This window comes from Equus quagga, chromosome 3 (assembly GCF_021613505.1).
Source record: "Equus quagga isolate Etosha38 chromosome 3, UCLA_HA_Equagga_1.0, whole genome shotgun sequence".
NCBI classification, from domain to species: Eukaryota; Metazoa; Chordata; class Mammalia; order Perissodactyla; family Equidae; genus Equus; species Equus quagga.
Window position 1 is genome coordinate 22,090,174 of NC_060269.1, and position 26,886 is coordinate 22,117,059.

The following is a 26,886-nucleotide window of genomic DNA, read 5'->3' on the forward strand; positions in this document are numbered from 1 at the left end:
CTTTCTGGATGATGTTGTATTTCTCCTGTAAGGGCTTACATTGTCATCTACTAGGCAGATGGAGTAAAGGATCATCCCCTTAATTCATTAGAGAGTGAGCTGAGAAGGGTAAGGTTTAGTCGACTTGCCTCTGGTTTACCTTGGCTATTAAGGTGTAACCTTGAGGAATTCCAACTGTGATGTTCACTGGGGTCTCTCTGAGTTATATTCTTTGCATCCTCAGGATTGGAAGAGTCTCAAAATTTCTGCTCTGCTTTTAAGAAGCTTCCTACTTAATTCTGTAGTCGTCTCCCTTGCATAGTTTCTGCTTACAGCCCGCGTCTTGAGGGGAAAACAGAGCAGATGATTGACTGAGTTCTCTGTCCTGCTGTTCTCATCAGGATCCTCATCCTTCTAGTTTCTAATATTGTTTCACAAACCCTCTCAAATCTTTGCTTGTTTCTCTACATCTTCACATTGGCCTTCAGCTAAGGGAACTCAGGTCATCAGCATCTCGTAGAACATACAGAATCGGCAAATGTCTCAGGAAAAATGCAGCTGCCATCAGCCAAAACGGCATCTCGCTTCTTCATGTTTCACCCTTGACAGCTTGTTCGTGATCCTGTCCTTTGAAATCCTGCTTGCTTTGGCAGCTGTCTAATGCCTTTAAACAGACAAACAGAGAATTAAATTATTAAAAAGAAAATACATGCACACACGCACACACTTTATTTAACTTTTGCCTCTGGGAAATGCTCTTAATTTCTACCTTATGGTGCTTATTTGGTACACTCCTGATTTATAGTCACAAAATCCCAAACTAATAAGATTAATGCATACTCAGGCATGAAGTTTTCTTGTGATCTGACTAGTTTCAGAAGCAAAATTTTAAGTTAATACTTTGACAAGTACACATTTAGGTTTTATTTTTTTGTACAAGGTCAAAACAATGAATGACCATATTAAAAACATCTGTATGTCATGGAAGATATAACATACTAAATTAACTCTCATCAGAGTTCAGATAAAGAAAACCCTTTGTTTCTTCTCATGGTGTTAGGAGTCATTTTATTAGAAAGTAAGATCTACATAATTCACTTTGATTTCATTTTTCATAGACTGATAGAAGGGATTGAGTTAATTTTTAAGTTCAAGAGTTTATGCTTAGGGCAACTAATGATTTTTAGTAAATTTACCTATATCTTGCTTTATTATTTGTGCTTTGCCCTTTAGTCTTTATTTTGAAAGTATTTGCTGCATCCATGATGTTATAATCAGTGTGATTGCTTTTTAATTTACTTTATGGACGTGTATGAGAGCATTTTAAAACAATTTGACATTAGTTACATAGAACTAGAGAATGTGTATCTCTACAGTCTCTTGAAAATTATACTAAACATGTTTACCCAGATGTCCAGTCAAAAGGGTTGTACTACATTGTGCAAACTTTCAACAGAAATGCTCATTTTTAGTCCAAATTAGAGTATTTCAAAGACTTAGACTAATTTGAAAGAGTTTTCCAAATTATCTAAATAACCAGGGGCAAAATAATTGTAAGTTTTCCTTTGTTTCTTACAAATAAATATAACAAGCCAAACAAAATAACTGGAAATAAGAAAGATGATAAATTTGATTTGTATATTTTATGTATTTATATATTACATATAAAGTTATGTAAATCATGTGTCTATATATAATATAGATATTTATATATACATCTAGTCTATCACTAAACTTCAAAAAGTAAAGATTATCTCAGTTTTTAAGATGAACATATTAACAAAATTCCATATAGGATATTTTAATTGGACAATTTTATCTTTAAGAAAACAATTCTTCTTGGCAGACTATTAGAAATGTGGCTAAATTGGCCTTTAGAGCAGAATGTTTTCTTGTTCTTTGAATAGTTCCAATAGGTAGCTTTGCATATCCTTATCTTTTTGTCTGTTTATTGTTTCTTAACATCCTTAAACACTAATTAATATGGCAGTTAAGTCTATACTTGTTTGTTCTTTTCAAAATTAGGATTTTGTGGATCCCTGTACCAATTTCATAATATAAAAAGCTGAAAGTGATGGTTCATTTTCACGGAAGTTATGTGTAATAGCTTTAAGAAGATGCAAGCTTGTACATGAAGTCCTGACTGAGTAAAATTTATCGGTTCTTGCTTCGCTTTCATATATCATAGCCATTAGCCACATGTGGATATTTAAATTAAAATTAATTAAAAGGAAATAAATTAATAATTCAGTTCTTCTGTGTTCACTAGCTACATTTCAAATGCTCAGTAACAAGTTGGGGCTGGCCATATTTACATAGGGAAACACATACATGAAACATTATCATCAGAGAAAGTTCTATTGGATAGTACATGACTTTATATAATTTATATTGGAAGTTTTCTCTTTAAAAGTATGGCTTTACATGACAACATTATACAAAATAAATAAAATTAGCCTGCTCTTTTCCTGTATGTTTGAGTATTTTTTAAACTGTTAAGAATGTATTTATAAATCTCCAAAAAGCAGCATAAGCAACAAAATCACTCTTGCTAATTTCTCTTCTGAAAAATATTCTATTTAAAAGTAATTGCTCAGACCTGAGAAACTGGCTTCCTTACATTAACATTTTTTAAGTTTCAAACTTTTCCAAGAGAATATATTTTTTCAGTCTAGGTACACATACGTACATTATAGAGATTTTATCCTCTTGGAAAGTCTTCAGTATTTACCAGATTAGAAACAGGATGTATGCCTAAATGAATAAAATATCTTTATTTAAGTTTATTTATGATAATTAAGGGATTATGTTGTTAATTTACTTGAGGGTGATTTTGTAGCTATTATAAAAATATAGAGAGCTTCTATGAGACTGAAATCATATGTATTTGAATGTTATTGTCTTCACAAATTCCCATTCAGATATCTGTTGAGTAGAGCACACAAGGCTCTTTTTTCTCCTCTACATTCCACCTATAGAGAGAAGGGTCATTATTTGTTCACTCAGCCATTTATTCAACTAAAAATGAATCGAAAACCACTGAGAAAGCATTGTGAAGGGTATGAATATTGTCAGATATAGAACCATCCTTTGGAAGTCTTATAATCCTGTCTGCAGGTTCAGATATGTAAACACACACAGAATTCAATGTAGGAAGAGTTAAGTGCCATAAGAAAGAATATATAAAGGGCATATACATATATATGTATATATATATGTGCACATATATATATAGACACAGACGCACATACGTATCCTAAGATATATGTGTATATCTTAATACATGGTCTAGCACAAAGAAAACTCCAAATAAATTCTACTATTATGGCTTATGTTACGAAATGAGTCTTCAAAGATGAGGAGTTTATTTGTAGGTGTGTAACATGGCAGTCTTGTAGATTAAAAAGGCTGATTTGAGCTAGGAGCTAAGAAAGTTTATTAGAAATTGAACAATGGCAGTGAGACAAGAAAATTTAGTAAATCTATGGGAGTATTAAATAATACATTTCATCCATTCAAAGGAAGGGCTTTGAGATAAAAATAAAATAAGAACTGGAGCGACATTAAATACACTTCTATAATATTAGTAAGATAAAAAAGGCTTGATTTGCGTTTGATTAAATTCTTCAAATGAAACAGCTAACTGCCATTAATTCCAACACACCTTTTCTTTGTATAGCTCCAGAAGCATAGGAAAGAATCCACCGTCTTCTTCCCTAACCCGTATTCTTCATTCCATATCTCTTCATCCTCACTACCTTTATTTTATTTCATGTTACATACATTTCTTGTCCTATTTACTCCCAACTACTGGTGGAATGTTCAGACTTCTAAACAAATCTCCTTGCCTCTAGTGTTCTTTCACTTGAATGTATCAGATAAACAGATTTTATGGCGCCTACCCTGTCTTGTACCACAGCAGTGAACTTGGGTTTGGATTAACAAACTCCTGAGAAACAGTAGGCTTCACCCAGCAATAAATTTATTTTGTTTTGGAGGATAATGTGGATAGCCAACAATATCATTTTCAGAGCAACAGCATAGCAGAGTTTCCATGTCTCCAGTTCCAGACACAGATTTGATAATCAAGTCACTCCAGTTGGGAACGTGTGTCCTAAAAAGTAACAAGTATGGGTAGACATAAACTATTTCAGCTCAGAGAAGCCATCGTTTGGGGAGATTCCTTCATCTTTCTCACAAAGCTAGGCGTTCAGCCCCTTCATGGGTAGTGGACTATGTAATTCCTATTCTCTGGTTCAGATACATCTTAGCAATTCTGGTTATTCCCTACATAATAAATTATCTTGACAACGAGGTACACATGCTTGACTGCTAGAACATAGTCCTTGACTAGAGACTCAAATATTTGCAATCTTATATATGTACCTCTTATAAATTCCTTAAGTTAATGATACAAGAAGAATTCAACCATGGGTCAAATTTTTAGGCATTCTTGAGGCTAGGAAAGACCACAGAAACAGCTGTTAACCCTTTACTTACAAATCTAAAAAGACTAATTTTGTGCTATGAATTCCATTTTAACCTTTCAATAGTTTCTCACTGCCTACACTATAAAACTCCTCAGCATATTAGACAAAGCTATCCGACCTTGATTATTGTTCCAACTTTATTTCCAACCAATATACCGGCTTCTCACCCCTACATCCAAACTTCATATACTTCAGCCATTTGGAATTTGGTTTCCCTCTTAACAGCAGGTCTTTGCAAGCAATGTGTTTCCTCTTGGAATGCCGTGCGCTTTCCTTTTAAATTATTATACCTCACTTAGTCATCTACCCCAATTCTTACTAGAACAAGGTTAATGCTGCGTTTTGCTTTCCCTGTGGCACTCCATACTTATCTTTATTGTAGCAATTATCACCATATAGTAATATTTAGTAATAGAAATTTTAAAACATTATTTAAAAGACCATATCATACTGTTTAAGATACTAGAAAATAATTAGCAGTTTTCAATTTCTACTTTCTCTAAGTTAGGGGCAGAGGGGTACTAGGATTAAATCTTTAGAAAACATAAGTTCACTAGATATCAGGGAACTCTCCCCGACAGTGGAGACTGAAAATCTATATAACTCAATTAGGAAGTGTCACTTCTAGCTCTCGTTAAAGAGAGTGTTAGTAGGTAAATTAAGTCAATAAAGGAAGAATAGTAGCATGTAATAGTGCTTTTTGTCAAGATCACAGACTAAGCTGATACAAGAAATTTCACCTCCTGTTCAAACACAGAAGAATGCTAGATTTAAAGAAGGAGGAGGGGGAGAAGTGGAAGAGGAGGAGGAGAGGGGGTGGGAGGAGGAGAAGGGAAAGAAGAGGAGGAGGAGTGATGGGGTAGGGGGAGTGGGGAAAGAATCAAGCTTAAAAGTTAGAAAGGCTTGGGCCCTGCCTGGTTGCCTGCTGGTTAAGTTCGGCGTGCTCTGCTCCTGTGGCCCAGATTTGCAGGCCAGATCCCAGGCATGGACCTATACCACTTGTGAGCCGAGGTGTGGCAGCGACCCACATATAAAATAGGGGAAGATTGGCACAGATGTCAACTCACGGGGAATCTTCCTTATGAGAAAAAGGAGGATGTTTGGCAACAGATGTTAGCTCATGGCAGATCTTCCTCAGCTACAACCAAAAAAAAGTTAGAAAGGGACATCTCTCGCTCTCTCTCACTCTCATGCACCAAAACACATACAATACCTAATGTATGATAAGCACTTTTATAATTTTAAAAAGTATGAATGTTTTCCAATTATTTTTTCAAAACATTTATTTGAAGTTAAAAATAATAGAAATGATATTTTTGGGGAGATGAAACTCAATTACGGTAAAGTATCATAAATATATGATATTACATATTTAAGTTAGTAGCTTAGGTAGTGCCCAATTAGATTGCAAAATTCCTGTTGGTAATTTTTGAGGGGCCATTGTGAACAGGAAAGATGTTAGAAGACATAAAATTTTTAAAAAGAAATAAAAATTCTCAAAGTATTCATTGTAGAATCTCCAGAGAGGTTGAGAGTGATTTTTGAATTCTGGAAATAATTTTAAAAGATATTAGATAGCTGGCTGGTGAATATTAAGCAAGAGAAGGTGGAAATCACTAAGATTTAACATAAATTCATAAAGTCAAGCAAAGTAAAGCCAAATGAAGCATACTTAAAGTTTTGACAGGATAGCTGGCTACTAGTGAAAGGAGTTTTGTTGGTTCATAGCTGAATATTAGATACTTGCAACAAATCTTCTAATACGTGCCCATGGAGAAAGCGAATAAATGATTGGTATATGGTAGAACACTTACCTGTGCCTATAATTGCTTCAGGAACTAGATCTCAACTTTCAGAAAACCATCTAGGAACACCACAGAATTTTGTATTTGACATGTTCTCTTCACTGTCTTTAAGAACCACGTAGAAGGAAAATATAATTTATCCTTATTAAATTGGCATGTAATAGAAAGAATTTAATAATTCATGGCATAAGCTGAACTGAAATAAAATCTCATTGGGTCACAACTAATGAAATAGAAATGTTTAGAAGGCCATAGACAAAAGTTCACATAGTTTTATAAAGCAATTGTACTTGAACAACATCTTTACTTGAATATCCATTTGTATTAAAAATACTTACAGTTTATTTAATTTATATCATGGGTACATTGTGTCAAAATATGACATAATCATCGACTCTATTTTATATTAGGCAATATTAATGCAAAAATCCTGTCTGAAATAAAGAGATGATGGTTTTATGGTACTACACATTGGCAACCTACAGCAGAAATTGTATCTCAAGTGCTGTAATATTGTTTTAATTCCTCACCCTATAAAATTCTGTAAGAATGTTCTCTACAGTAAGAGAATCCAGAAGAAAATGAAAATTCTAGAGCTCACCTGACTTCATACATATGTAAATTCATGGAGCACAGTTACAGAGAATTTGTATGTAAAATTCAAGGATTATTGACTTTTTTTTTCTTTTTTTACTACTGTATCTCCATTACTCAAGGCTCAGTAGATGTTTGGTGAATGAACAGACAAACCCATTCTATTTAGTTTGAGTCTTGATACAACTCTCAGCTACTGAAAGAGCTTAGCTCCCCCCTTGGCCTGAATGTTATTATAACGTTCTCAGACTTGAAAGTCTAGAGATAAATAAGGCTATATTTCAGGAAAGGTTTTTCTGACATGTTTAAGGGATATTTTTGAATAAAATTGTCTCTTGGTTTGATTGAGTTTGGAGGGAAATAAATATTTTGTTATTTGAAGGGATGTCATGAAAAGAGGATTTGATTGGGTCTATGTTTTGCCATAATATGTCCAAACCAGTACCAAAATCATTACCTACTAGAGGCCTTATATTTTTCTTTATAAGAGACATTTGTAAACAATATTGTTTGGTTGGTTCTTCTTTTTAATGGGCTGCAACAGTGTCCTTAAACCACATAGAATTTCTTTTCAAAGAAAATTTTCATCGAAAATGTAAGCAAAATACTTCAATGTAATGAAGTTTATAGAAAGAATTAAAGATCTGAATAAAGTATTGGTATGTAAAACTATTTTACAAGAACATTCAATGACTCAAATCTAAATAATTTATATATTTTGGGAGGCGTCCCCATGGCCAAGTGGTTAAGTTTGCACACTGTGCTTCAGCAGCTGTGGTTTGCCAGTTTGGATCCTCGGCACTGACCTACATACTGCTCATCAAGCCATGCTGTGATGGCATCCCACATAGAAGAACTAGAATTACCTACAACTAGGATATACAACTATGTACTGGAGCTTTGGGGAGAAAATAAATCAATAAATACTTTATATATTTAAAACTTGAGGGATTTTAGACTATGAAAATGAAGCTTGTGAATTCCATAAGCAAATATCCATTGAACCTCTAATTTCTGCTGAGTGTTATGTTACGTCTTGGGTGTGGCACTTCCCCATATCATATTCAATTAAATATAATTTAACGTATTATAGCTCACAAGATGTAGTAATGTTTCCTTTATATTTACGATAATTGGTATATGTTTTCTCTCTCTTTTTTGTTCTTCAAAGAATCAGCTTTAGCTTTCCTTGATTTTTCTCAAATGTCCCTTTCCTAGTTTAGTCATAGTCATTCCTTATGTCTTCCTTCTTTGTATTTATTTGGGTTTAATATGATTTTAATTTCTAGTTTCTTAAAGTAAAAGTTTCAGTATTTTATTTTTCCCTTTCTTTTCAAAATTAGGCATTTACAACTATATGTCACTCTTCATGTACTGCTTTAGCTGCATTCTATTGTGATGTGTTTTCATTTTCATTCAATTCAATTCAAAATATATATTTAAAATTTCTTTGACTATGGTTTACTTATAATTATGTTGGTTCATTTCCAAATATTTGGATTTTCTACCTAGTATTGTATTTTTTAATTCTAAATTAATCCCATCATGATCAGAGAACACACACTGTAAAATTTTAATATTTTTAATCTTATTGTGATATGTTTTATGGCCCAGTTTATGTCTATATTTGAAATCTGTTAAGTGAATAAATGTTTAATGACTGTTATTTCTAATTTGTGGATTTTAACTTTAATCAATATTAATTGTAACATTTTATGTTAATCCTTGAAGTCTGTTTTTTAATTAAATAGGTTACACCTGCAGTCTTTCATTGACATTTACCTGGTACAAAGTTTTAAATGAAAAAATAACAAATAATGACATATCTAAACCTAGAGGAAAGTTCACCAAGCACCCGGATTTAACAAATGTGAAAGCTACGTGAAAGGTGTGTGCTCTGCAAGATTTACCTCAGGTATTTTTAAAAGTAATCAAACATTGCATGTCAGCTACATCCTCCCCCCAATACCCATCCCCTTTCTTCAAAGGGATTTGCTTTGCAGAACTTCTTACTACGTACATCTGCGTCCCTAAGTGATATATGTTATCGTTTTGTTTGTTTCGAAAAGTTTATGTAATGTATATAATATATCTCTCTATGATTTCTTTTTCTTTTCGGCCAGGATCGTATTTTGTGTTTTTTTGGTGATTCTACTATTTTGGTTCCTGTAAATCCAGGTCATTAAATTAAACATATTCTACAAAATATAACATAATTTTAATAAATCGCCATTTCTCTATTCTTCTACTGGGTTATTGGCTATTATTAGTATTACTTTGTAAATAACCTTGTAATAAATATGCTAACATATACCCAACCCAACAGATATGCAAGAGTTCTCTGGGATAGATTTCTAAATATGGATTTGGTGGGTCATAAGCATGTGCGTCATCGGTTTTACTAGACGTTGCTCAGTGGCTCTTAAAAAAGTCTGTTACGTATTTACCATATTCTCAGATTTTTCTCCCTTAGTAAACATTCTAGGTTTCCTTCAGGTGAGAATTCAAATTGGGGGTTACTTAACCCAAAGGAGCATGTTTCAACTCCAGGCTAACAAATTTTTATGTTGCAGTTTACGGGCTTTTCATCGTGATCCAAGATTTCTCCATCTTACTCATTCTTACTCTGTCTCATTCTCTCTCTCTGTCATTAGGTTTAGGGTTATTACTGCAATTTTTGAATACAGGTTTCCCCTCAAAAAGAAACATTCTTGTTAATTGTTTTCAAAAGCAGGCTGGAGTTTTCACCAACTCCCCTTTGAATCTAGATCAGTGTAAGAATGTTAGGTTGAAGACAATCTTATTTGTGATTTGTATGGGTATTTACTATTTCATAATGTCAACGATTTCTGTCTCAATTGGGGCTCCCACAGGTAGCATAGACCATCAATTAGGATGTATATGAGCCCCATGGTTCAATTACAGAAAATAAGACAAAGGCCAAACTCACTCTCTTAATTTTATGAAGCTTGTGCCTATGACTTCTAAATGCTTCTTTTCTTTAAGACTCCATTTAAAATTTTAATTTCATTTTATAATCTCTGAGGTGATGTAAACTGCTTACACATTTGGAGTGAGAAGTCATTTAAGTATTTGATTTACTTATTTAACATTTGAATAAATTACTATGTGTTTCTAAAGCCAAGAAGTATAAAAATGTATGCAGTTAATTCCTTCCCTTTTCTCAGTTCCCTCTCTCAACCTTCCAACACCTTCACAGCAGACTTTACTACTTTTCTCAGTATCCTTCATGATTATTATTTTGCAAATATGGATATTTATTTTCAATTTTCTCCAAGCCTTGCATAAAATTATGTAAAGTGGTGGCTCCTTGCCATTACATTTAACAATCTTCTAGAGCCAACAGTTAAAAGCCACTAAGGATTTTCTCACCTTTGTGCATCCTTTGGATTACCTTCCTGCATCTTAAGCACAGATATTGATTCCTGCCTCTGTCAAAGAATTCAACCTATTCCAATAGCCCATTATCATTGCATTTTCTTATTTTATTGGGCTTGTATTGTTAAATTGTATTTTATCGCAAAGTATTAATTGCAAAGTATTAATTGGGATAAAGATTTTATGGTTTTCTATTAAGCTTTTTAAAATCTCTATTTTTTATACATTTTTATTACTAATAATGTTTATCTGCATCTTATTTTTGACCAATTTCCCAAAATTCTTACCACTTTATTAGGTTCTTCAATAATCCATCTTTTTTTATTTATTTATTTATTTATTTTTTTATTAATGTTATGATGGATTACAAGCTTGTGAAATTTCAGTTGTACATTTTTGTTAGTCATGTTGTGGGTACACCACTTCCCCCTCCGTACCCTCCCCCCACCCCTCCTTTTCCCTGGTAACCACCGATCAGATCTCCTTCTCAATATACTAATTTCCACCTATGAGTGGAGTCATATAGAGTTCGTCTTTCTCTGACTGACTTATTTCGCTTAACATGATGCCCTCGAGGTCCATCCACATTGTTGTGAATGGGCCAATTTCGTCTTTTTTTATGGCTGAGTAGTATTCCATTGTGTATATATACCACATCTTCTTTATCCAATCATCAGTTTCTGGGCATGTAGGCTGGTTCCACGTCTTGGCTATTGTAAATAATGCTGCGATGAACATAGGGGTGCAACGGACTCTTGAGATATCTGATATCAGGTTCTTAGGATAGATACCCAGTAATGGGATGGCTGGGTCATAGGGTATTTCTATTTTTAACTTTTTGAGAAATCTCCATACTGTTTTCCATAGTGGCTGTACCAGTTTGCATTCCCACCAACAGTGTATGAGGGTTCCTCTTTCTCCACAACCTCTCCAACATTTGTCGTTCTTGGTTTTGGATGTTTTTGCCAATCTAACGGGGGTAAGGTGATATCTTAGTGTAGTTTTGATTTGCATTTCCCTGATGATTAGCGATGATGAACATCTTTTCATGTGTCTATTGGCCATATTCATATCTTCTTTTGAGAAATGTCTGTTCATGTCCTCTGCCCATTTTTTGATCGGGTTGTTTGTTTTTTTGTTGTTAAGCAGTGTGAGTTCTTTGTATATTATGGAGATTAACCCTTTGTCGGATAAGTGGCTTGTAAATATTTTTTCCCAATTAGTGAGCTGTTTTTTTGTTTCAATTCTGTTTTCCCTTGCCTTGAAGAAGCTCTTTAGTCTGATGAAGTCCCATTTGTTTATTCTTTCTATTGTTTCCCTCAACTGAGGAGTTACAGTGTCCGAAAAGATTCTTTTGAGTTCAGAGGATATAATCAATTTATGGAGCATTATTCATTGAATTTCTTTCAGTGAAATCTGGAGTTGCTAAGCAAAATAGCTACAATAATGTGGCTGCTACCACAACTCACCGTTGTGGAAATGGGGAATACAGAATTTGTTACAAAATATACCAACTGTAAAGAAAGTCATAACCCCTCAAAAAAGTTAGAACATGCAGCAGAGAAAATATATCATAATCGTTCAGAAGAAAAGTTAAGATAGACACACTTTCACTGGGAGCAGAATTCACTTATATTCACATATTCTGGAATAAGATTTTATTCTAAAGATGTCAATAGATGTGGAAAGTCATAAACTCTGGCACAACACTCTGAAAATAATAATCTGGCATGAATGGATTGTTGGAGATTATTGGAAAATGCTACTGGAAGGAAATCCACTTCTCATGTGTTGCAGAACTTGATTGTTATAGAACATTAAAATAAGATTCAACTCAGAGAAACACAAGGCAAATTCAGAGCATGTATATGTGAATGAAGTGCTAACTTCATATAAATATATGATTTTGCCAGTTCGATTGATAGTTAGAAAACAGAATTTTCGTGAGCCACAAAAACTGATTTTAAAGATGGCCAAACAATTGTATTATGGAGATCTCAATTCTGACTATAGACTCGGCTTTGTTTCAGGCATAAGTACAATTTGCATTAAATTATAAACTGACGCTTTGTCATTTTAGATGGAACTTGCAAATAAAAAGTGTGAACTCAAGTGTCAGGAGTCCTATATTCATATAGGGCAGACTAAATGTTTAATATTTCCTTGTCACATCTCCCAGCATCTGGCAATTGTATCACCCAAATTTTAAATCAGCTAATTATGTAAAGTGCTCAAAATTATGCATGATGTATAGTAAGCACTAGGTAAGTGTTACTATTATTTTTATATTTTGCATTGCATGATCAATTAATATCTAGTTATTTCTAGTGGAAAGAAGTCAAAAGTTAATGTGTTTAGTATGTAGATATTTAAAAATACATTTGCATTGGTTGTTTTTCTTTCAATATTTCTATCAAGAAACAGAAACAAAAGAGAATTTAATGAAAAAAGCCCTACTTGAATATTTTACCAGGAGGAGATAATGTTAGGGAAAAATAGCTTGAGATGCATGCCATTTGAGTACATAATAGTAAGTATGTTTGAAATCATGTCACGTTTATTTCCCATAATATTAGTCACTCTTCCTCTTTCAGCCTTTTATGTATTTATTAACAATTTGACTGTCTTAGCAATAGCACTCAATTTATCTTTTCCTGTTTGTTTTCTTTACTAAGTGTATTTTCTTTGACTTTTCAGCCTATTAGAGCTGTGATAAGGCCTAAGTTATTACAACGTAATGCTCTCTACTTTCTACATGTGAGTCAAAACACGTGGAGTTTCCTTTCAGTGCACAAGATAGTAAAATTGTACTGTGATATGGTCAACAGCAACCCGAGAAATTTCACCAGGAAGTATATACCAGAAGAAATATATACACCTGTGTGGCAAGAGACATGTAAAGATGTGCATACAACATAATATTTTTATTATAGTTTTGTTAAGGTATTATTTATACATCATAAATATTACCTTTTTAAGTGCATGAGGCACTGGTTCTAATATATTCACAGAGTTGCACAAATATCACCATTATGTAATTTTAGAACACCTTTAATCACTGTAAAAGAAACTCCTGTATTTTAGAATTCACTGGCAAACAATAGTTTACCTTCTGTCTCTATGAATTTGTCTTTTAAGGAAATTTGGTATAAATAGAATCACACTCAGAGCTTTTGTGATTGGCTTCTTTCACTCAGCATAAAGTTTAAGGTAAATTCATGTTGTAGGATGTACCTGAACTTCATTCTTTTTATTGATGAATGATAATTCATTTTACGGATGTACCACATTTTATTTATTCATTCATCAGTTGATGGGCATTTGTGCTGCTCCCACTTTTGGTCTATAACGAATAGCTCTACTGTGAACATTCATGTACAATTTTATGTGTTGACATATGTTTTCATTACTCTTGGTTATCCTTAAAAGTGGGATTTCTGGGTATTATGGCAACTCTGTTTTGAACATTTTGAAGAACTATTAAACTGTTTTCCAAAGTGGTGACATCTTTTTACATTCCCACCAACAAGGAATGATGGTTTCAATTTCTCCAAATCCTCACCAGCATTAGTTATTGTCTATCATTTTGATTATATCCATACTAGTTGATGTGAAGTGGTATTTTTTTGTGATTATGATTGGCGTTTCCATAACGACTGATGCTATTGTGTATCTTTTTATGCGCTTCTGGCCATTGGAATAATTTCTTAGGAGAAATGTCAATTCAGGTGCCTTCTAAATTACTTTTTAAATTAAAGATAATATTTTTAGAGCGGTTTTGGGTTCACAGCAAAACTGAGAGGAAGGTAAAGAAATTTTCCTTTTACTCCTTTGCCCCACACATAATACCCTCTCCCATTATCAACATCCCCCACCATAGTGGTACATTTGTTATAATTGATGAGCCTACATGGACACATCAAGATCACCCAAAGTCCATAGTTTCCCTTAGAGTTTACTCTTGATGTTGTACATTTTGTAGGTTTGGACAAATTTATAATGATGTGTGTTCATCATTATATTATCATACAAACTACTTTCACTGCCCTAAAAATCCTCTCTGCCTCACCTATTCATCCATCCCACCAACCCTCAACCCCTGGCAACCACTTATCTTTTGATTGACTCCATAGTTTTGTCTTTTCCAAAATGTCATATAATTGAAATCAGACAGTATGTAATATTTTCAGATTGGCTTCTTTCACTTAGTCATATGCATTTAAGATTCTTCCATGTCTCCCCATGGTTTGATAACTCATTTCTTTTAAGTTCAGAATGCAATTCCATTATGCAGATGTACTACAGTTCATTCATCTATTCACCTAAGTGAAAGACAGTTTGGTTGCTTCCAAGTTTTGACAATTATGAATAAGGCTGTCATTAAACATCAATGTACAGGATGGATAAGTAAACTGTGGTATATATTACTACATAAAAGAAGCCAAACCTATAGAATGTACACCAGAGTGAACTTTAATGTAAACTACGGACTGTGGGTGATTATGATGTATCACTGTAGGCTGATGAATTACAACAAATGTTCCAATCTAGTGGGGGATGTTGATAATGGGGGAGGATAGGTATGTGTAGGGGGAAGGAGTAAAAGAGAAATTTCTTGACCTTCCTCTTAATTTTGCTGTGAAATTAAAACTGTTCTAAAAATATTTTCTTTAATGAAAAAATTAATTTTAGAAAGCACCTGAATCAACGTCTCCAAAGAAAGTATTCCAATGGTCCACAAGCATATGAAAAGATACTCAATATCATCAGTCATTATGGAAATGCCAATCATAAGCACAAAAAAAAAAATCACATCTACTAGTATGGTTATAATCAAAATGATAGACAATAACTAGTGTTGGTGAGGATTTGGAGAAATCAAAACTGTCCTTCATTGCTGGTGGGAATGTAAAAAGATGTCACCACTTTGGAAAACAGTTTAATAGTCCTTCAAAATGTTGAACACAAAGTTACCATAAAACCAAGAAATTCCACTCCTAAGGATAACCGAGAGTAATGAAAACATATGGCAACACTTAAAATTGTACATGAATGTTCACAGTAGCATTATTCATTATAGCCCAAAAGTGGGAGCAGCACAAATGCCCATCAACTGATGAATGAATAAGGTCTGAATTCACAAAAAGCCATGAAGTAAAATTCATTTAACTAAGTAAAAGAAGCCAAACTGAAAACACGGCATAATGGATGTTTCCAACTTTATGACATTCTCAAGGAGCCAAAACTACGGAGACCGTCAAAATATCTTTAGTCGCCAGGAGTTGGGGGTGGGGAGGGAGGGACGAATAGACAGAGCGAGATGACAGCAACATTAATAATTAGAACTTACTTTTATATCATATTTATATAATTATCTTTAAGATGGTCAGAAAGATAAACGAAGTAAGAACTTTCTTACATAAAATATGAATTTTGCACAACTTTTCTAAGTCTTTTCAATATGAAGTATGTTTAACTGAAAAGGATTGATAACAGACATAAAAAGGCACACTACACATTGATAAGAGAAAGGAAGACTATTGAATGATAGATTTGAGTAGGTCCTTCACAAAAGAGGATATCAAAATGGTTAATGAACATATGAAAAAACATCTACCTCATTAGTTATCAATAAACACAAAAGAAACATTACCGTAATGGCTAAAATTAAAATGACTTACAGTAACAAGTGCTAGTGAAGACATGAAACACTGGGGATTATCACACACTACTAGTTAGGATTTTAAATTAGCATAACAATTTAGTGGGAAAATAAAATCCAAGAATATTTTGAAAAATAAAGGTTATTCTGTGACTTCACTTACAAGATTTTAAGATTAATGACAAATTTTTAGTACTTGTAATAAAAATTTTGTGAAAGTAATTTGAATGTTGTAATACACAGTGTCCAAAATCTCAGGAGGTTAACACTTTGGAACAGTACTCTCTAACAGAATCTTCTGTGTTTATTAGAATATTCCGTATATGTGATGTCCAATATGATAATCACTATGATAACCACATACACCTACTGAGTACTTGAACTGTGGCTACTACGACTGTGTAACTAAAACTTTAATTTTAGTTAATTTTAATTAATTTTAACTTAAATTTAGTAGCCAATGTAGCCAGTGGCTACTGTATATAACAGCACATCTCTAGAACATTATTTCCTGCCCACCTAAATCTCCAAAACAATGGTTTGGCATCTGTGTTCCACACTGTGATTCAGAGATGAAGCTCAAAGCATCTTCTAGACTGTAGGATCTCGTAATCCTCTACTTCATCCTCGGCATCTTGCTAGTAAACAGAGGAAGAAAAGATTATACACGAGAACTTCTTATGAACCAAGGTTCAAGATGACACACATCACTGTTCACTGTCCATTGGTCCGAACACAATCACACAACCATATCTTGCTAAGAAGGAGGCTGAGGAATTAGAGGTTTTTACTAAATCAAGAGGAAAATGCGCTGGGTCTTGGTAAAACATAGCAGTGTCTCTCACAGACCAGATGATGTTAGACTGGCAGGAGAGCTGTAGGGTTAAAAGTCTAAACTCTGGAGCCAAATGTCTGTGTTCAAACCTGACTCTATTATGTACTGTGTGATTTTAGGCAAATTATTTAAACTCTCTGCCCCTCATCCAATAAACGGGGATATTAATTACCTACCTCATAGGATGATTGTAAGATTAAACGATTAAGTATTTATAACATGATTAGAACAGTATCTGACACATTAAAAAGTCTGAAGTTGAATTATTATCATTATTATTATTAGTCTTAGGATACACAAATGGATAAGTAGCTAAGATTAAAAAGCTCAGAATCAGAAAAACATGTGGAAACTTGTTATATGACAAATGCAAAATTAAATGTCAATAACTATTCTGAGACAACTGGTGATACATAAAGAAAAATAAATTTTGATTCATTCAACATACCACAAATAAAATAAATTTCAATGGTTGTCATAATGAATAGAGACAAAATTTAAATGTAAAAGAAAACAGAAGATAAGCTATGTGATATGTAAGTAGGAAAACTTTTCTTTGACAAACCACCAAAGCAAAAATCATAATAGCAAGATTGATGAATTTGATTGGTATTTGCTGAAATCAATTAAAATTGAATAGGCTTGCACCCTTGTATCTGAAGATTTCATTTCTGTATGTATTCTATAGAAAAAGTAGCAAATGAGCACTAGAATTAACATGCACTTATATTTCAATGTAACATTGTTTATAAAAGAGAAATTTTCAAATACCTTTAATGCCCCTCAACAGTTACTGGATAAATATGTGTTTTAATATCCATCCAATAGAATTCTATTGAGGAATTAAAACTAATTAGCATTACATCTATTAACTTGGAATCTCTGAAAAGTACCTTTGAATGAAAGAAAGCGAATTTAGAATGGCACACTCGGTAGGAATACTTTATATAAAGATTTAAACATACATAACAATGCCAGATTATGTTTGCATATGAGTAAAAGTATATAAACATCCAGGGGGTAATGAACTCTGAATTCATCATAACAATGACTTGAGGGAAGGGAGAAACTGTCAGGGGGTTTGGCACAATGCAGAGGGGCCTCTGAAGATGTTTTTTTTTGAATAAACAAAATGCTACATATTGAGCAGATTAACAAGCTGAATATATTATGATGTTCTAGATACTTAAATTATTACCCAAAATAGAAAATGATGTCAGGCCAAAAACAAGCACACGGAACATTTATCATAAATCCAAATGAAAGCACAGAGGGAGCATCCTACTGTGCTGAGGTGCATTTTAGAAACATAGACCAACATTACCAGTGGCTTCTTCCCACTCTTGTTAAAGTTATACTACCTTGAACTTAAAATATGACAGTGAAATAAATGCAATTCTGTTTCCCAGAGTTTGTTAATACAAAAAGTGCCATCTTGTGGCCAGCATGGTGGCGTAGTTGGTAAGTTCACACGCTCTGCTTCAGTGGCTGGGGGTTCACAGGTTCAGATACCAGGTGTGGACCTAGCACAGCTCACTAAGCCATGCTGTGGCAGCATCCCACATAACATAGATTGCCACAGATGTTAGCTCAGGGCCAATCTTCCTCACCAAAACAAAAGAAGAGAGAGAGAAAAAAATTCTTTCTATATATACATATCTATCTATCCATTTGTATTTTAAATATCATCTACTGGATATATATGTTCAGGGGAAAAAACAAGTGTTGACCAAGCCAAAGAATGTCAGAGGCATCTTTTTGGGAAAAATGTTATCCAAATTTTGAAATCTGTCCTTTTACATAAACACTGTGATTCATAAAGAAAATATCCTTTCATTTTCATGACACTTTATTCATAACACATTTGTATTCCATTTTAACTTTTATTTATCCAACTAATTCCTAGTCTTAGTTAATTTAGGCAAAAATATACACCTATCTACATACATGCAAACAAAAACTCATTTAATTTACTTCTTAGCTTTTTCCTTCTGAGACTTTATCTTATTATTGTGTTTGTTTATTTGTTTTATTTATTTTCCTTTTAAACTGGAGAAAAAATAATAAAAGCAATGACATCTTTTTATACATGATACATATATACATGTAAAGTTACAACTACATATTTAATGTGAGACAGTTTTGTTGTATTCGTCTAATCCATATATCAGCATAAAATTAGAATATTTCATTCATTATTTCTGACAGTTGTAATATGCTTAGTTTAGCAATAAAATTTCATAATGTGTAAAAGGAGAATATTATTTAACACAATTAACAATGAGACCAAAAAAAAGACTCAGTTTTGGCAGCCTTCCAGAACTGCAGAAATCAGCAGAACTCAACTAATTCTATATTATGGTAGAATATTTTAGGGAAATAAATGTTAGTCTGCATAAATCTCAGATGAGTCCATTACAATCAGTTAGTATCATAGTCATTAAAGTTACTAATGGGTCTTATGACTATTATTGCAACAACTGGAAAAAATTATTTACAATCCATCAAAGATTAATGATTTTTGAAAAATGGCTAAAACACGTTACGTATCAAACAGTGACCTTTGAAGTTAAGATATTGATAATAATGTTTACTTGTCAGAAGAAGCAAGTTAGATATATGGGTAAAACATCTTTACTAAATGTAAAATCTCTAAGAGACATAATCTATTCGTTAGTGGAGATTCATAATCTATTCATTATAATCACTCAGGTCCTGGGAGGTGAAATGCATGATGGGACAGCCAAATTTGGGAGAGCTAATCGGGCGTGCTCATCTCAACTCGGACCATCTTTGTCTTGACGTTGACAGCGGACAGAACAGCTCTGCTCTCTGCCTCTAAAGGGCAGAGCCCTGTTAGGTCAAGCACCGCTTTCTGGGGAGGATAAATATGCTTAATGCTATGTGGCTTTTCCACTAAGCACTGTCCTTTGACCTGGCCTCTGTCAGAAATATGTTTGACATTTTAGTTTCTATTTTACTCCTCTGATTTATTTCTCAGTATGAAGAACTTGGTTGAAATGGAGATATAGCATGTTTGGAGGTATCAGAGATGTCAACACTGCTCAGTTAGTGTTATAATCTATAAGACTCGACCAAGTTTCCTTAAACATTTACCCATATTTAAACTCGTTTCTGAACTTATTTTAGGAAATAGAAAATAGCTTTTACAATTACAGCATTGACTTATCAGCTCTGGTACTAATATAATCTAAATATTCCTAAATTTAGGTAAGACAAGCATAAAGTATATCAGCCCTAAGGAATGTTCAAGTACTGTTAGTTTCCTAATGATAATTTAGGACAAGGGTAAGTACAATCGGTGGGCCAATTCCAGCCAGCCTCCTGCTTTCGTTATGAAGTTCGTATCAAAATACAGCCACACTCATTCATTTATTACTAGCTCTCCTGTGTGAAAAGAAAACTAACATAACTGAAACAAACATACAAAAATGGGACAGAAAATGAGTGCTGGAAGGAAAGTCTGAAAATAAATTAATGTTTTTGACTGCTTTCAGACTACAGTGGCAAAATTGAATAATGTGTCAGAGATGACATGGCCTGCAAAGGCTAAAATATTGACTCTCTGGTCCCTTAGAGAAAAAGTTGGCTGACCTCTGATTTAAAAGAGCAGCCTAAAGACACGAAGACTAAGTTTTCTGTGTGGAACTTTCAGTTTATGTGAGAGATCTTGTTCGCCCACATAATATGACATTTAGCCTGGCCTACTCTCCTTCCTTCCTGGTCATTTGCATCGAAGACTCATTGATCAATCTCTAGATCATCAATTATGCTAAGATCTGTTAATATATACTTCAATTGCAAAAATAATGGTGTTTATACAATCTATATATTTTAACCATATACAAATTTGAATATATATTCCAAAGCCATTGGTTTGTCTTCAATGATTGACAAGCATAGAATCCTGGTGTATTATCTGGTGGGTGGTAACTAGTTTTGAAAGTTAATCAGTTGCTGCTGAGGGCCAAAAAAGTGAGACAAAATTGTAATTTAGGGGGTATTTGTTTTTTCTATAGTATGACCAAATTAGCTTTTTCTATATTATGCTAATGTAACCTGCAGAAGACAAGCCACCTTCCCAGCTTGAAGTGATATTTTCCAACAGAGTTTCATAACACACTGCCCAAATTAATTTTGTTAAATTCAATTCCTATCAAATGTCCTGAGTGTAAATTTGGCCAAATAAAATTTATTAGCTAATGCTACCTAGAGAAGTCCTATAATAATAATTAGTGTGAAAAAAGATATCTCTAATCAATATCACCTTCTTGAATTCCTTTCATGCTGTATCCCTCAAAGGATACTAGATTAACTAGAACTTCTAGTTAATTACTAGCTAGTAAACTCCAAAAAAGAAGTATTTTCCTTTTTTAATCAACTTTATTAAAGTCTGACTTACAAATAATAAATGTACTCATTGTTTGATGAGTTTTGACAAATGTCTACATCCACATAATGACAACCTCAATCAAGATATAGAGCATTTTTATTCACCAAAAAAGTTTACTTCTACTCCTTTGCAATTAATCTCTTGCCCCCATCCTAGGAAATTCTGACTAGTGCTATTTTGTAATTGTAGAAAAGGTTTTACTAAGGTTTCCATGTGGGAATTCCTTACTGGAATTTTACATATATATATACATATTATATATAATATGCTAGGTTGACATTTCAGGAACCACGGTTGGGAGCACATGGAAGAGAAGAGGTCAGGATGTAATCAGTCAGTTTTGTTGGTCACTTTTGCCACATTATAAATGTATGTGTACTTTTCTGCTGTTAAAGGTGAACCATTCTTACAGATAAAATAAATGTTCTTTTTGTTGTTGTTGAGGAAGATTGGCCCTGAGCTAACACCTATTGCCAATCTTCCTCTTTTTGCTTGAGGAAGATTAGCCCTGAGCCAGCATCTGTGCCAGGCTCCCTCTATTTTGTATGTGCGTCACCGCCACAGCATGGCTGGAGAGTGGTGTAGGTCCATGCCTGGGATCTGAACCTGTGCTGCCAAACTGCGGCACTCCAAACTTAACCACTACCCCACAGGACAGGGCCCAAAAATAAATATTCTTAAGTTTATAATTCTAGTACACATTATACAAATCTATGGATAATATTAGAAGAAACAACATATTTTGGAATCAAAAGATGCCTTTAGGGGCTGACCCAGTAGCGCAGCGGTTAAGTTCACACCTTCTGCTTCAGTGACCCTGGGTTACTGGTTTGTGTCCTAGGTGTGGACATGGCACCGATTGTCAAGCCATGCTGTGGCAGGTGTCCCATATATAAAGTACAGAAAGATGGACACAGAGGTTAGCTCAGGGCCAGTCTTCCTCAGCAAAAAGAGGAGGATTGGCAGCAGATGTTAGCTCAGGGCTAATCTTCCTCAAAAATAAAAAGATGTCTTTAAATGGATCATTTTGACACGTCATTCTGTAGAGTGCTATTAACATTGCTAGATCGTAATGCTATGTTATTCAAATACTCCCAATGTGTTAATTGAAGATTGCATAACCTTGACTCCAAACTCCACAAAGGACTGTAGAGAAAATGAAATCTATAAGCCAATCTCACTTACAAGATAGGACACAAAAATTATAAGCAAAATATTAGCAAATGGAAACAAGCAATATATAAAAATGGATACTAATTATAGTGAATTTGGGTTTCTACCATAACTGGAAAGTGGTTAAATAGTAGAAAATAAATCAGCAGAAAACTCATTTTACAAACTCAATTTTGCAGAAAAATAATTTGATGCAATTCAACACTTACACACGATTAAAAAAAAAAATTAAAGCAAGATTTGTTAGCAGAATGCAGCACGCACTCACGCACCATTGTGTTTCTGTTATTGCCTTGAGGAAAGCTTCCAGGGCTAACTGCTTTTCCTTCAGTCCAGGGCGGAGAATGAAGACAGCTTTTGCAAAGCTGCTCTGCCACTGTCCGGCCACACACACATATTTGAAATAAATGTTTAGTGTTCCATGCCACTGAAAGCTTGTGCTTTGTGATTTTGCAGTAAAAACTGAGACACACTTTTCTATCTTTATCTTCCCACTTTCTTCATTATTAAAATTCTCTTTAACTCATACAAACTTTGTGCTTTCCTGCTCTTGACTCAATACCCTTGTAAACGCATACTAAGATTAAGACAGATTTTTTTTCATAATAGGCATGGACATCCACCCTTACTTCTGCCTTTCATAACTGGTAATATATAACATGTTATTTTGAAATATACAATTTGGAATATATTGCTATAAAAGTTATTTCCATCCAGTGGGTGGTGAGGGCTGCTTAGAGAAGTTGAAATGTGTTAAAATAGAGTTTCTTGTACAATGTATTATACAATATATCTTGAATTCGACTGTATCTAAAATAAATATTTGTCCAAAAGAATTAAATCTCAATTTTGAATATGATTCTCTTTCTGTGTAAATATATTTGGCATAAGTCTATACTGATTTTGGTTCAATTATATATATAAAGATAAGAAGGAAAATTAACTAATCCAAAATTTTCAAAATCAATATATATTTTATATCATTTAAATGATAAATTTCACTTAAGTAAAAAATGACAGTCTGTGAAAAGAACTATAAAAATTTCACAATGGTCTGATGGTTTTGAGAGGTCTCAAATTATTTATAATTTGATTCATCTACTGCTTTCTTACTAGAATGTTTTAATTTTTTATTCAGGGTTTATGGGAAAATTAATTATTAACTTTTCTTTATATATTGATCATTTTTTAATGTAATGATCAAAAAAGACTGCTCGAATTGATCATTATAAAAAAAGTTTCTACTGTATATATGTCCTGAATGATGTAACTTTCCCTCAAGTCTGATCTTTCAATAGTTTTGAAGAATTTTCATTTTCTTAGTGAATCCTCAAAATATCTCTTGAGTTTATTCTAGGTGTTTTATATTAAATATTCTGTTTAAACAATCCATTATCAAATTTCTTAATGAACCTGTCTTTAATATAATAAACAAATATTTTCTGAGTCTCCACAGTGTATCAGCTATCGTTGAACAAGGTAGATAAACCAGTAAATAACAAGCCACGGTCCCTCATCCGGCTGTGTTTACATCACCTGTGAAACTTACAATCTGGAGGCAATCTACAATAATAATTAAGGGAAAAGATAGAAAGTCTGTGTTTGAATTCTGCCTCTGAAACTCATAGCTGAGTGATTGTGGAAAAATTGCTTAAATTCTATGCACTTAGGTTTCCACAAATAAAATAGGAATGATTTTGTGGATTAAATAAATTAATAGGGGCAAAGCATTATAAAATTCTGCTGTTTGTATGTTTTTATTACTGAGACAGACAATAAACATATTACATAATTATGTAATGATAGTTAAAGTTTGGGTGCATCAGGGTGCATGGCAGGGCTGCAATTTTTGTTAAGGTATTTGGGGTAGAACTCATGAGGAATGTGTTATTTAAACAAAGAACTGATGGAGGTGAAGGAAGTGGATGTTTAGGGGTAGATCATTCTAGACAAAGGGTATAGCCAATTTGCAAAGTCCTGACTTGCGTTTGAGAAACAATGAGGAGCCCAAATGACTGAGTCACAGTGAGCTAGAGAAAAGATAGTAAGAGATGAGTTAATAAAACCCTAGATACTACAGGGCCTTGTAAACCACTAAAAGACAATGGTTTTTACTGTGGTAATTGGGGAATCATGGAGGATATTTGGGAAAGAAGCAACATGATAATCACTTCTGTTTAAATAAATACGTCTTGGGCTGGCCCCGTGACCGAGTGGTTAAGTTCGCACGCTCCGCTGCAGGCGGCCCAGTGTTTCGTCGGTTCGCATCCTGGGCGTGGACATGGCACTGCTCATCAAACCACGCTGAGGCAGCATCCCATGTGCCACAACTAGAAGGACCCACAACGAAGAATATACAACTATGTACCGGGGTCTTTGGGGAGAAAAAGGAAGAAAATAAAATCTTTAAAAAAATTTTTTTTAAAATAAATGGATAACTCTTGCTATTCTGTGAAATATATGATAAAGGAAACAGAGTAATTAGGAGCTATCACAATAATCCTCATAAGTATTTATGGTGCTCAGACAAGAGAGTTAGTCATTTAAGTTCCAAGAAGAAGTAGTTTTCTGGAATAAATGGTTATTTTGGAATTTTCAGATTATTAATTAAAAGTAACTCTGATTAATGAGTTCTAGGAATTAAACAACGAATTGGCAAATTACAACAGGAACAAAAACTATAAAAAAGAACAAAATAGATATTCTACATCGGAAAAATTTTTAAAAATTGACATAAAGATGTTTATGAATGAAATTAAAAATCATACATTACTGAAAATAGAAAGATAAAATAAATTATATGAGAACTTATCCAGACTGAATCACGGAAAGACAAAAAACACAATACATCAAAGAGACTAAAAGTCCTGTGAGATATTGTGAAAGAATCTAACACATCTGCAATTTAAGTGCCAAGAGCAGAGAAGAGAGAGAAAATGCAGAACAATGTTTTAAGAGATAATGGCTGATATTTTCCAAATCTGTTGAAAGACAAGCCACAGAGAGAAGCACACTTACAAAACGAGATCAACACCAAGCAAACCTCCTCTGGGCCCATTGAACTGAACTGGTGAAAAATGTAGCTACAGGAAAAAATAGTATTTCCCAGAGAGAAGCAACCGCAAGATAGGAAGTATCGAAGAAAAAAGAAACGGATTACCATCAAAATTCCAAAAGGAAATAATTGACAAGCATGTCTGATATATTTCTCCATTTATCTGATGGAAGTTGATCTATTGAATATTTTTTTAAAATTGGTGCCAATTTTAATTTCTACATTTTGCAGAGAAATTACCCGTTTAATCTTGGCTTTCAAAAAGATTTGTGAAGAATTATGCAAAGCTTTGTATGACTATTTTTCTTCTGTTTCAATCATTATTTTCCTGATGTCATTCCCTATATTTCATATTTATATTTTGCATTTTTTCTTGATTAGGATAGCTTGTGCTTTGTCTATACATTTTAACTTCTTCAAGAATTCAGCACATCGATTTGTTAATTAGTTTACTTTTTCTCCTACCTCATTAATTTCTGTGTATACTTTTAGTACAATTTAATCTTTATTTCTACTACTGTTTATTCCCCTCGATATGCATAATTTATGTTTTTAAAAAAATATTCAATGTCTGTATTTTAGGATGTAGGTGATGGTGATATGTGAATTTATGTACTTCCTTTTGATCTCTATGATTTTCGGAACATGTGTGGAGACATTTTTGTTTAGGTAGCTAACATTATTCTATGAAGCCCATGAAGTACCAAAGCTATTAAAAGAAAGAAAACAAATAAAACAGATTGATAAATGGTGAGAATGGCTATAGAGTAAGAGTCCATGTGTATGAGACAGAAGGCAAAAGTTAAAAATTATTGTGAATAAAAATAAATGCTATAGACATTAAAAAAAGAATAAAGGACATTTTATAAATAATTGTAAGACTATAAATTGAATACTTATGTGAAATGGAAAAAACAATCCTAAAACTCAAAGCACCATTTACAAAATTAACACTAAATAAAATGGAAAATTGGAATTTTCTGTCAGTTTGAATCTATAACTTAAAATATCAAAAGCAAATATATCAAGATTATAATTATCACCAATGAGTTCTACTAAATTTTAGAAAGAAATTACAGAAATCCTATATTTTTTAAGATACTATGAAAGGATGAACTATTCCCAACTCACTTTATGAGGCCAGCTAATCTTGATACTATAACCTTACAAGGACGTTACAAGAAAAGAAAAGTCAAAGGCAATTCTTTCTTAACTGCATAAATTTAGAAAACTTAAACCAAGCATAAACAAACCCCACTCAGTAATATAAGAAAGTAAAGTATGTAACAATGAAGGTGGGTTAATTTCAGGAATTGCAAGTTTGTTTCACATGTAAAAATCAGTGAATATAATCTGCCAACATATCAGAATGTGAGATATAAATCATATCATCAATGCAAGTGATGTAAGGCAAGTATTTACTTAAACCCATTATTCAATTATCCTAAAAAAATTGCAAACCAGCATTGAAAGAGAACCT